Source organism: Coenobita brevimanus, chromosome 30, assembly GCF_032717465.1.
Source record: "Coenobita brevimanus isolate Jiangsu-jjx chromosome 30, ASM3271746v2, whole genome shotgun sequence".
NCBI lineage: Eukaryota > Metazoa > Arthropoda > Malacostraca > Decapoda > Coenobitidae > Coenobita > Coenobita brevimanus.
The window spans coordinates 27,786,129-27,799,667 of NC_136983.1; the positions used below are offsets into that span (position 1 = coordinate 27,786,129).

At 38.7% G+C, this 13,539-nt stretch overlaps 2 non-coding genes across 2 annotated transcripts; one reads left to right on the plus strand and one right to left on the minus strand.

Moving 5' to 3' along the window:
* Positions 1-1,675: 1,675 nt before the first annotated feature.
* LOC145395352 (5S ribosomal RNA) lies at positions 1,676-1,794 on the minus strand. The gene has a single exon (XR_013896595.1). It is a non-coding gene; the product is annotated as a 5S ribosomal RNA (ribosomal RNA).
* Positions 1,795-1,904: 110 nt separating this feature from the next.
* On the plus strand, positions 1,905-2,023 carry LOC145395330 (5S ribosomal RNA). Its single transcript, XR_013896575.1, has one exon. It is a non-coding gene; the product is annotated as a 5S ribosomal RNA (ribosomal RNA).
* Positions 2,024-13,539: the final 11,516 nt, after the last annotated feature.

A 13,539-nucleotide genomic window follows, 5' to 3' on the forward strand; every position in this document is an offset into this window, starting at 1 on the left:
TTTAGTTTTGGCAATTTCAAATTCGAAGAATGAAAATTGTTAATGATGTCACTCTTCTACACTGTATGGTGGCAGATCTAGCCTTGAGAGTGGTTTATCATGTGCAAAGAGATCAATATTGCCCTGGAATCTATAAAACAAGATTTCTGGGGATTTAGAAGCCTCAGTTTTAAGATCTGTGAAGACATGTGAAATCACTACCTCACAGGTATGGTGGCGACATGCTAACAATAACAGAGCACAACCAAGATTTTCTTGTACTGAAGTGCATGCCGTGGATATATGGCCAGTGTTTTTTGCAGTGGTGTCAAAAACCATCTTAACTACTGTGTCTGCTTATATATATATATATATATATATATATATATATCCAGAGGCGTCCCGTCGACGTATGGGTATATTGCAACATTATGCATTTGCCAGTCCCGACGACATACTGGTATGTTGCGCAATTGCAAGGTTCATAATTTGCACAATTTTCAATTTTCGCGCGTGATTTTTCGTACATATACACGGGACACCTTCCTCTATTCCTCTACAAGATGCCAAGCAGGGACAATGCCTTACACAGCATAACCTCCCCCACCCCCCGCACTCCATTATCTCAGCAATTCACCTGTTACCAGTGACCTGGCCAATAAAGACATTCAGGGCCAGAGTGATTCCCCAATTGATGACAATGTGCAGGACAAAGTTTACATAGCATTAGAGGAGGAAACAGTCAGAAATGATGATCAGGTAATGTGGCAAAAAAAAGGTCAGGTATGGTCATGAGTTAGTTAGTGAAACAATGCTTATAATGCCTATATTACTGTTTGAAAACCAATATACTCTCGTACTACATGTAAATTCATACCAAGTAAATAAATAAATACCGTTTATGAGTGGTGTGAAATAATTACCTTCCCATAGAACTCGTTTTCTTTGGTGCCAGCCTGTTAGAAAACCCGGTCAAGTAAGGAGGTACTGCTACCTGGATCAAGTATTTTAAACCTCAGGTGAGCGATTTGTCTATGAATTTTCGATGTTTCTCACCAGAAGCGGAGGTTTTAGCCTAAATTTTTTTTTTTTTCGAAAATACCTCGGGATTGGGGGGTGTCAGAGGTGTGAAATAGCTCGGGACATGATGGGATATATATATATATATATATATATATATATATATATATATATATATATATACAGTATATATATATATATATATATATATATATATATATATATATATATATATATATATATATATATATATATATATATATATATATATATATATATATATATATATATATATATATATATATATATATATATATATATATATATATATATATATATATATATATATATATATATATATATATATATATATATATATATATATATATATATATATATATATATATATATATATATATATATATATATATATATATATATATATATATATATATATATATATATATATATATATATATATATATATATATATATTATATATATATATATATATATATATATATATATATATATATTGTGTATATATATCTATATATATATATTTCATTCATTGCCAGACGCCATGTATCCCAAACGGGGTGGACAAGAGCTCAGAGTTAAGTGTTTTACAGGGAGGTGCACTAATCCTCCACCAACCCCACTTGACACGTAGGGATGCGAACAGCATCTGGTGTTCCCAGGCGGTCACCCATCCAAGTACTAACCAGACCCAACGTTGCTTAACTTCACTGATCGGACGGGAAGCGGTGTACTCAACGTGGTATGGCCGTTATATACTGTATATATATATATATATATATATATATATATATATATATATATATATAGCCAATGGCCATACCACGTTTAGTACACCGCTTCCCGTCCGATCAGCACAGTATATAGCCAACGGCCATACCACGTTGAGTACACCGCTTCCCATCCGATCAGCGAAGTTAAGCAACGTTGGGTCTGGTTAGTACTTGGATGAGTGACCGCCTGGGAACACCAGATGCTGTTGGCATCCCTACGTGTCAAGTGGGGTTGGTGGAGGATTAGTGCCTCTCCCTGTAAAACAATTAACTCTGAGCCCTTGGCCACCCCGTTTGGGATACATGGCGTCTGGCAATGAATGAAAAAAAAATATATATATATATATATATATATATATATATATATATATATATATAGATAGATAGATAGGTAGATATATGGATAGATATAGATAGATAGATAGATACGTAGATAGATGGATAGATATAAAACTCCTGTTCTACAAACTTGGATTGGCTTGTATGCAGGACCACCCAACAGTTTCACCTCTTGGGCATTTCCAACAAAAACGGCAAGTCGTTCTTCAGAGGAGTGTGGATTAGTGAGGGATATAACAGTTTTGAGTCCCAGTGAAGAGTAGTATGCCTACTCTTCTTGAACAGATCTTGCTGTGGCCTTCCAACTTCACGCCGAGCTTTGTCTGCTGTGGCATATGACAGACACCTTTTCAGCATCACCACTTGCTTCTTGAATGATGGCCTCTGTAATGGCAGCATGCTTTGTAGCAGTTATGTGCATTCTGTTTGCTAGTGACAAAAGTCTTCGTCATTTCAATATACCATGGAGTATAAAAACAGTATACGGGTTCCTGTGTACAACCACCTGTGAGGTGTTGATGCTTTCTCTACAGAACTTTCAGCATCTTCATCTGATTCGCTTTTACACATCAGTAATACACTCATTGGTGTTAATCGTCTGAGATGCCATCTTTGCTTCTTTTACTTCTCTCGTCTTCTATTATCAGCTTTAATACGCAACTCCCTGCTTCGAAGTTTGCCAGATAATATTTTGTCTTGGTCTCAAAATGAGGCTTTGCGATCAGTTTTCATAGATCTCGGAAATTTTAGATTTTCTGGGGCTTTAAATAATGGTTCTGCAATGGCTGGCCATACTGGAAAAGTTTTTGCAGGTTTTTGTATAATTTCTTGGACCTTTTTGAGTGTTAGACTGGAACATTGGTTTTGTGGTAAACTTCGTAGTTTTGTATTCTCAACTCAAAGTTTTATAATTTTCACTGTTGCCTTTCTCAGTTCATGGGGATATGTGCTTTTATTACAGAAAACATATACTTTTTGCTGAACCAACTTAGCTGCCTCCCAACGAGACCGCAGTCCAGGTGCCCCTTCTTGTATTTACCACATGAGGCATCGTAGCACTTGTCCACATGTTGGAAGTCTTGCTCCAGTAATTTCAGAATCTGTTTTAGTAATACCTGCCCCTAGGACAAAAAGGGTTGACTGTTCACGTGTTACTGGGGAGTCTGGTGTAGTTGAGGTAGAAGGTTGCACATCACCTTCCATGATGTAGGCTGTAGAGTGCACTTACAATGGTCTAGTGCAGCAGAGGTAGAAAGCATTTCTTTCTTCACTGCTTCCCTAAGACTACCAAACTGACTTAGCCAGGAGAGTGTTTCAGCAATAAACATTTTCTTTACAAAAGCAACAACATTCTTTCTGTTGGGAGTTCTCAGTACAGATTTTACAGAACAGTAACAACAATGATAAAAGGATGTCAAAATTAAGTAACAGGCAACAATCGTGGAAAACTAGTAAAAATAAGAAAATGAAAGGTCTCAGTTAATGGTGGACCCCTTTAATTGTTTTCTGTACGCAAATAAAAATTTTCATTGGCATTTTTCAATCATTGGAACATTTTGAAACTACGTACATCCCAATTTTAGTTCATGGGGGGATATGATGCATCCTAATGATGACCCTTTATCCTTTTCACATCATGGCCTCTTTTCCTCTTTTTTTGTTTTCAATTCTCGTGTTTATCTGTTTGTCTGTCATCCACTTTTTCATTGTTCCACATGGAGCGTAGGGATCCGTGGCTAGGTGACCAGTGCATATAACTTGTGTGGCAGAATATGATCAGTGAACATCAGCCTCACCATGGGGATAAACCTCTTTGAACTAGACCCGGTTAGACAGCCTTATTTAACAATTAAAAAAAAAAAAAAAAGCGGCAGGATTATCAGAACGATTTTTTTGTTTTTTTCTACATGATGGTCACGCTTCATCGTTTTCATTCTTTCACTTTAAAAACGATAATGTTCGGAATGAGAGATTTTCCGAACTGAAGGACCCAGTCAGTGTCACCAGTAGTAAGACTCATTAACTTCTTCACACTAATGATCTTTTAATTATTCCTTCTTGCAATCTATCGTTTATTTTGTTGAACTCAAGGGAGGACGATTTTAGTAATAATTTTAATGGATGCAACAGACACACAAGTATCTTCCCAAAGTTTGACGAATACACGAGGGAAAAATCGACCCATCTGAAACATGCAGACAAAAACAGACAAAAACAAATTAGTTATCCCTCGAGGTTAAGGACTGACAGAAACCCAGATGCAACGAAGTTTTACTCGTACACACAGACATGCATAATATAGGTAAATAATATGCTAGAGATCATTAACATGTAAATTATTGAACTCATGCATTTTATTTCATGAAGCTCATTGGTAGAAGAATACAATATTGTGACTCTGTACCCGTTCCACAATGTGTCTTCGTGACTAGCATCATATTTCAAGATTCACTGATTATTAAAATTCAGCATTCGAGATGAAGAGGGGACAATTTTAAGCCACGTCAAAGACGCATAGTTTAAAGGAAAGCCAATATTCTAGCAAGACGTTATGCTTCCCGGTGTATTTGTTATTAAACGTAACAAATATAAAGTCTATCTATCTATCCATATACAGATGCCACAATCCCGTAAGGGGTGGCCGTTTGCCACTAACTCTCCACCATCCCACTTGTTGATCCAGAGGAACGACAAATGGGCTGGTTATACGGTTACCACACAGCATTGTAAAGGGTTTTTCCTGGCTTACAGGAAATCATTAGGCTTGTCACTCAGTGTAAAGGAACATGAAAAGGAATGAAGAGTTAAAAAAAAAAAAGTGACAGGCAAAATGGAGGAAATAGGAAGAAAGCAGGGGAAACACAGAAAAAGTATGATAAAGGTGAAAGAAGAAGTAAACAGCGCTACATCAAGTAAGTGATTGATGGTTGCCACCACCTACCACCTTCCAATTTTATGCGAGTTAAAGTTCGTGCATCAGTGTAAACAAGTTTGGCGCCTAATATTTCCCAACAGACGTTTCTCTGAACCACTATATCCAAGAGGCCAGCCATTACATCCCTAGATACTCAAGATACAAAATAATCAAGGCAATCGGTTACACTAGAGCACAAAAACAAGGTGTTGGAGGCTTCAAGTGTTCGGCGCCATTTTAGAGCAGAGGGACGGGGCAAGTGAGGTGAGGTGGTACAAGAGATGTGAGGCAGTGCAAGTGATGTGAGGCAGTGCATGTGGTGTGGAGGGGTGCAAGTGATGTGAGGTGGTACAAGTGATGTGAGGCAGTGCAAGTGATGTGAGGCAGTGCATGTGGTGTGGCGGGGTGCAAGTGGTGTGGCGGGGTGCAAGTGATGTGAGACAATGCAAGTGTAATAACCTAAAGTAAGGTGGAGGGGAAGAGAGGGAGGGGAGGGCCAAGGATGAGATGGAAGGATGGAGTGGAGAGGTATATGAGAGAGGGGGGTGTGATTTGGGAGCAGGGCAGTGAAATGGAGGGGGAAAAGGCGACGTGGAGGCGGTTTGTTTGTGGCCACCCCGTATGGGATTATGGAGTCTGGCAGTAGATAGATAGATAGAACATTTTATGAATATGTGACTAGTAATTTCCCCTTTTCATTTGTAAAAGAGGAAATGAAAAGTGAAATAAAGGGGGGGGGGAGAAGTGTGTGGTAATCATAAGGGAATTTGTCTTCTTGGTGTAATAGGAAGTATAATTATGATAGGATGCTTAATGACAGAGTTAGGGAGATAACAGAGGAATTAGTTGGAGAAGAACAGGGACGGTTTTAGGAAGGGAAGAGGTTGTGTAGATCAGATATTTATTCTTAGATATTTAGTGGAAAAGTTTCTAGAGAAGGGAAAGAAGTTGCCTGCGGCCTTCATGGATTTGGAGAAAGCATATGACAGGGTGGATAGACAAGGATTGTGGAAAGTATTAAGAATATATGGAGTAGATGGGAAGTTGTTGAAGGCCGTGAAGAGCATGGTTAAGGGTGATAAGGCTGCAGTGCGTGTGGATAGTGAACTGGGTAAATTTTTCTGCTTGAAGATAGGATTGAAACAGGGATGTGTCATGTCTCCATGGTTGTTCAGTCTGTATAATTATGGTTGGAGTTATAAAAGAGATACAAGGTAGGGCAGTGGATGTTGGAGCGGCCATAATGAGAGAGGGTAGTGTTTGGAAACTCGCTATACTGCTGTTTGCAGATGATGATGTGTTGTTATGTGAAGTCGAAGGGGAGATGCAAGACTTGGTGGATGAGTTTGGGAGAGTGTGTAAGAAACGGAATCTAAAGGTGAATGTAGGAAAGAGTAAAGTTATGGCCTTTGAGAGAAGTGAAGTCAGTGAATGTACAGTGATGTAGGAGGAGGAGGAAATGGAAAATGTGAGTGCGTTTACGTACTTGAGTAGTGTGAAAAGTAAGGATGGAAGTTTAGAGGATGAAGTGCTTGAAAGAGTACAAGGAAGAAAGGTTGCTGCTTCCTTGAAGGCAGTGATAAGAAACAGAGAAGTGAGCATGGAAGTGAAAAAGTTACTACATGACAGTATTGAGATACCAACTCTAACGTATGGAAGTGATGCTTGGACCTTGTTGGAGGGACAGAAGTCAAGAGTGAGAGCAGTGGCAATGAGTTATTTGAGAGGAGCCTGTGGAGTCACATGGAGAGATAGACTGACAAATAAGGATGTGAAGGAGCACTGTTGTGTGGAATTGGATGTGATAGGAAGCGTTAGGAGAAACACACTGAGGTGGTTTGGTCATGTGGAGAGGATGGAGAGCGAGAGCCTGACGAGGAGAGTGTGAGTGAGGTGGAAGGGGGGAGAGGGAGGAGGAGGCCAAGAATGAGACGGGAGGGATGGAGTGGAGAGGTATATAAGAAAGGGGGAAGTGAGCTGGGAGCCGGGGAGTGAAATGGCGGGGGACAGGGCGACATGGAAGTGATTTGTTTGTGACCACCTCTTATGGGATTAAGGCGTCTGGCAATAGATAGACAGATAGACTACTAATTGGCGTATCATCCAGTAAAAATTGTTCACTCATCAGTAATCCTCAACATCTGCGTGAACTAGAATTAAACGTACCTAACCAATACTGTGTCGGCAATATAAGTATTGCAACAACCCCCCCCCCCTTTTAACTAAAATGATCGTACACATTAAGTCCATCACTAGAAATTAACCTTCATGCTTTCCTTAAAACAAAATAATGTCACCATGTCTAAAATTTATGAGAGTAAGATACAGAAAGCTAATTTCATCTAGGTAAATTTGTGTTCCATAATGACAAATTTTGCCAGTATATTCTAGACTTTATGCAAAGCTATCGGGCCCTGCTGAGGATGTCACTGATTGCATTGCGCAGTGGACCCTTGTGCGGTGTGGTGCGGTGAGGATCTGTCCGTTCTCCCCTTTGGGGCTAAGATGAGAATGAATGTGTTTGAATGGATGAGTAAATGGGGAGTGTGTCGTCCTGTCTCGGCTACCTCCCTTTCCTTGGGGGAAGCAGCCTAGGTATATAGATAGATCGGTCCTCTAGAGTTTATACTGGCGACGTCAGAGAACTTAGTTCATAATGTTCAGTTAGGGAATGAATTCGGTACTAGTGATCATCACATAGTCGCATTCAACCTCTTTTTTTTCTAACACCGATCAAAATATTGTAGTTACAAGAAAATCCCAGATTACAAGAAAGCTGATTTTCACAAATTAAAGCTGACTTTGTGTAGCAATGAATGGGAACCAAATATTAAAAGTACAAACATACACACAGCATGGACAGAGTTCACAGAAATCCTTAATAAGGCAGTTAATGAATGTGTAATGATGCGTAATAGGCCACTGAAAAGTAATAAGCTTAAATGGTGGAAGAGTAATATTAAGAGAAGCCTTTCAGCAAAGAAACTTGCTTATCAGAAATACAAAGCCACTAATAATGAGGAGGATCAAGATATCTACCATAACTTATGTCATAATGCTAAAAAGTTAATAAAGCAAAGTAAGAAAAACCTTGAAGTGCATATCGCAAGGATCAGTAAATCAAACCCAAAAGAATTTTTCATTCGTATCAGAAATAAAATATTAACACCAACAAAGGTGAGCATACAAATGATGAAATTGAGATGGCAAAATTCTTAATACTTTCTTTACATCAGTATTTATAGTAAAAAGTCCATGCTCAATCCAAACATTGTCCAACACACACGTAGATGAAGAACAACACACTCAAAGAAATATTTATCAGTGAGAGAGATATACTTCTTGCGCTAAATAAACGTAAGAGATATGAAACACCAGGGTCAGACAGAATATCTCCAGGAGTCTTAAAGGAGGCAAAAGACAAAATAGTGAAACCCTTAACACACATATTCAATATCTGTCTCAACCAGCACTATACCAAGTGGTTAGAAATTAGCATATGTAACTCCAATAACCAAAAAGGGAGACAAATCTGAACCCAGCAATTACTGACCGATAAGCTTGACATCAGTTGTTTCCACGTTGTTAGAAACCAAAACTAGAGATAAACTGGTCAGGCATTTAGAACTGAACAATCTCATCGAAGATTCTCAGCACGGATTACGAAATTAGCATTCATGTCTTACTAATCTGCTTGATTTTTTCAATGATATTAACAACTTGTACGACAGCACTAAATCAATCGATGTCATTTACCTTGATTTCAAAAAAGCATTTGATAAAGTTCAGCATATCCGACTTGTTAAGAAACTGCGTGTTTTTGGTATCGGTGGCAGCGTAGGCTTAGATGGACTGAAAGCTGTCTTACGAATGATAAACAAAGAGTTGTAATCAGTGGTAAGGAATCTGAGTGGAAAAATGTTACCGTATATATACAGTGGTGTAACTCAAGGCTCAGTTTTGGGTCCTATATTGTTCTTGATTTACATAGACGACATTGATGAAGGCATGTTTTGTGAAATATCAGAATTTGCTGATGATACAATGATTGGTGATAGAGCAGATACCCCAGAACAAAGACTATTGGTTCAAAGGGTTCGCTTAACTGGGTGGAGAAATGACAAATGTATTTAAATATTGATAAATGTAAAATTCTAAATAGTGGAAGAAAAAATGAAACATCTAGTTATACGATGAATCATTCTCAACTTATGAATGCAAACCGTGAAAAAAATCTAGGAATAATTGCAAGAGATGATCTGAAGCCACGTAAACAATGCACAGAAGCTATAAAGAAAACTAACAAACTAGTTGGATTTATAGGTAGATCATTTGAGTTCAAATCTGAAAATATAATTCTTAGCTTGTACAGTTCATTAGTGCATCCACATCTTAAGAGTACTGTGTGCAGTTCTGGTCACCGTATTACAGGAAAGATATAGAGGAATTAGAGAGAGTGCAGTGACGAGTAATAAAAATGATACCCAGAATGAGGAAAGAATCATACGAGAAGCTGTTACATAAGCTAAAGTTATTTAACTTATCAATGCACAGAATACGAGGGGATATGATTCAAGTCTTCAAGATTATTAAAGGAATTGATAATATGGATGTTGACAAGTACTTTGCAATTCATCGTTTGAACTAGCCTATACTAGAGGTAATGGGTATAAGATTATTGGAATGCATTTGCAGTCTATTGAAATCAAACATTTTTTTTTTTAACAGAGTGTTTATTATTTGGAATAAACTGTCCAGGGACGTCGTTGATTGCACTACAGTGGTGACATTCAAAAATCGCTTGGATATATATCTCAGCCTTCATGACTGAATAATAATGTAAGCTATTTTTCTCCATTTCAGATCGTGATGAAACTATATAGTCTTTCCTAAGAAAATTGCATTTCAGCTTTTCCATGCTGCATGGTGGTCCTTCTCACTTTTTTCCTGCCAGCTTCGACTGGAGGGTTTGGTGGGTAGGGGAGAGCCTTTTTGCTTTACTACCCTTACCTTCAACTTGCAGAATTATATATCATAGTGATAGTCTTCTCTGTAACAAGCCTGTTCGAAAGGACCATTATGTCTGTTGCTGTTTGCTTTCCTTTGTACTCCTTTGTACTCTAGTTACCAGCTGACATTGTAGAATCGGCATCAGATAAAGACCACTGTATATCTCAGCGATTTATAATAATTCATAAATAAGACAATATAAATAAATAAATAAATAAATAAAGCCACTCACCTCATTACGAAGGAGTCTCCGAGGCCGTCCACTGTTGATACTCCCAAATGCAGCAGGCGACCAAGTTCCTGGAGGATTTCTGACGTGGACTGCAAAAAGGTGTCTTTGAAGGGTGACCCGTATGATTCGAAAGTTATTCTGATAAAAAAAAAAGACAAAGAATAATACTTGTTATTTATACTGGTGTTGCGTTTGTTGTTGTATGCGTTGATGAGAACTGGAAAAAGCGCAATGAAAACACACTATAATGTTTTCCATCGATTTAAGAAAAAAAAAAAATTTCTTGAACATGAAATAGAAAATGACATTAGAAAGTATTTAGAAGAGACAGTTTAATAGAGAAGTATAGAAGTAGATGCTGAGCGCATATCGTTAGCTGGTGTGGTTATTAATGAGAGAGAGAGAGAGAGAGAGAGAGAGAGAGAAGGCTGATATGGGAGATCAATAAAGGTGATTTACAGTTTAGAAGTAAAAGCGGTGTGAGGAATAGGATAACAAGAAGGAAGAGGAGTCGAAGGATGCCATGAGAAAGACTTCAGACCACGCAGACCAGGTCAAGAAGATGAAAAAGAGTACGTGTACGGATCAGGGGATATGGGGATGTAATGGTGGATGGCATGGACGACTCACTGTCACAGTCTATAACAAGCAAGATTTGAATCTAGGTGTGATTTTGCCACATTTTTGTACCCGATGGGAAATGAATGTTGAAATGGTCAAACACTGACTTCCTTAATTTATAGGTTTTAAAGAAATTCTAAACCTGTATGTCATTTATCAGACAAATAATACTATTGCTTAAGCTTTTCTGAATATGTGCTGTAAAAGTCGAAAAAAAAAAGCACCTCATTCATTTTACATATAATCGGTTTTCATCTGTGTCATGGAAGCATTTGAGAGTCGGTGTGCGTGTGTCTGTGTATGTATGTATATATGCATGTATGTATGTATGTTTTTATGTATGTATTCATGTATATATACATGTTAAGAAATTATCTCACCAGTGGCTGGTTCTAAACGGATCAAACCGGCCCATGCATGTGTACCAGTCTGGGGAGAAATGATTATTTTAGTGCTGATCGAAGAAAGGCCGCATGACATGGGTTAGGGTCAAATTACAGGATGAGGCGTTATCTCATGAATGCCTGAACTGGTCTTAGTCAACTTTCATCCATACACTGTGTAAACGGAGTGTTAGATGTGATTCAGTTTTGGTGCAAATCATGTCAAATATCATAATTACAGATAAAGACCAAATTCAGGTGCAGTGACGCAGTGCCATCTGAGTTTCATTTTGTTTGTTTTGTTTATACAGGCTCCAACATGGTTGCATGCATCGGTTTTAGTCACCTAATGGCGGCTCTCCTTGCTGCTCGATCTCTGGCAACCTTCCTATTATGTCCCTTATCCCTGAGGCCACAACAACCTCGCCCTAGGTCTAAGTCTGCCTTTCGCGACCCTGCCCCCAACGTTAACACTTCTCACTTTCTGCACCCAGTTGTCATCCCCCATCCCCTCCACATGTCCAAACCATCTCAATCTACCCCTCCGCATCACAACGCCAATACACTCGTCCCACCCTACCTCGCAACTCTTCCATCGTAAACCTAGCCCCATAGGTCTCGCATTCAAGGATGCATTGCATATCCACATAATTATTTTCGTATGTTTGAGCCTGTGAATATCCTCTTCAGTTACAGCCCAGATCTCACTACCATACAGCACAACATTCCTGTCACATGCCGCATACAAACATCCCTTAGCGTGGAGGAAGAGCCCTCTGAATGTCAGGAGAGGCAACAGCTCCCTGAACTTTTTCCAAGTACTCCTCACTATAACCACAGAGGCAGCTCCAGCCCTACCTTTCTAATTTATTATTACTTGTCTTCTGTTATATATTATTCCTACTGAATAGTAATATTCCTGCCATTTTCAAGCTAACCATAGAAAAACAAGACCCGGCATCATTGTCAAGGGGAATGTGAATTTATGAATAAGAATGCTTGATGTTGCTTGAAGATAGAGACAAGGGACTGACTTGTGAAAATCAAGGAGTAAGTTCTACTTTATGCCGGCTTACTTCGCCGATTCTCTAAGGACGAGAATTTATAAACTTTCTCAACAGTACACAGCAGAGACTAATTACTCATACGTGCTGTTTGTTAGTACTGTTAGCCTCTTGAGAAAGTGACTCCAACCCTGACAATCAATATGATAAACAGGATCTTGCCGGTGCATGACTCCTGTCTGGCACAACGGATTTAAGCTTGATACAAAAGAATTGGCCTAAGTACCAGTTATGAATAATGTAAAGCGTTTGTGCAAACTAAGAGCGGCAACTAAAATAAGCTTAATGTGGAGAAATAAAACACGAATTTAACTACATGAAGCTCAAAGAAAAGAACTGTATATTTACTGATTACACTGAAATAAATTTACGTTACATGAGTCTCAAAAATGAATTCAAAATAACAAGGAGAATACACTCACTCACTTATTCAAAAGCTAAATGCACTTAAGCCTAGGAAAACGATAAGAAATACTGGTCAGTGGAGAGAAGCTGAGCGAAAAGAACTGGGCGCCTGTGCAGGACATCAGATGCTGCAATTCGCTAAGCCCGCTTCGCCAATTCACCGTCTAGGTGGAGATACAGGAACTCCCTGTACAATGAAGAAAATCTTCACACTGGGCACAAACGGTCCTATTCTCGCAACGAGTCAAAGCTGACTAACTTCAAACTATGTGAAAGAGGCAGGGGCTGGCCGTGTTTGCCGGAAGTAGGGCGTGGCTTAGCTTCAATGGTCAACGGAGAGAAAGTGAACGATATATGCTCACAATAAATCACTCGGTGAAGGCACTAATGTCATGCATAAGAATGATCACTTGTGAAACAGTGAAAAATGTTCTGAAAACCATCTTGATCGAGTGAATACAAGGACGGTTTAACTGAGTGATGCGCAGTAGGAGTTCCACTAGAATTCGTGGTTTCCTCACTGAAGTACAATGTCACGAATTTATAAATACGCTCGCGCGAATTCGTGACATTACGCCCCATCAAAATCAAATTTTTCTTCAGAAAAATTTTCGATATACATACATATAAATCATAACTCAGTCACACAAGATTCACACTGTGGTGTGTGTACTATCCTGCTACAGGAGAAAATCACAGTTGCCCATGAGTGTAAAAACCTTGTGTTTACTTTAATAGAAGCAAGCTTGATGAAAAAACT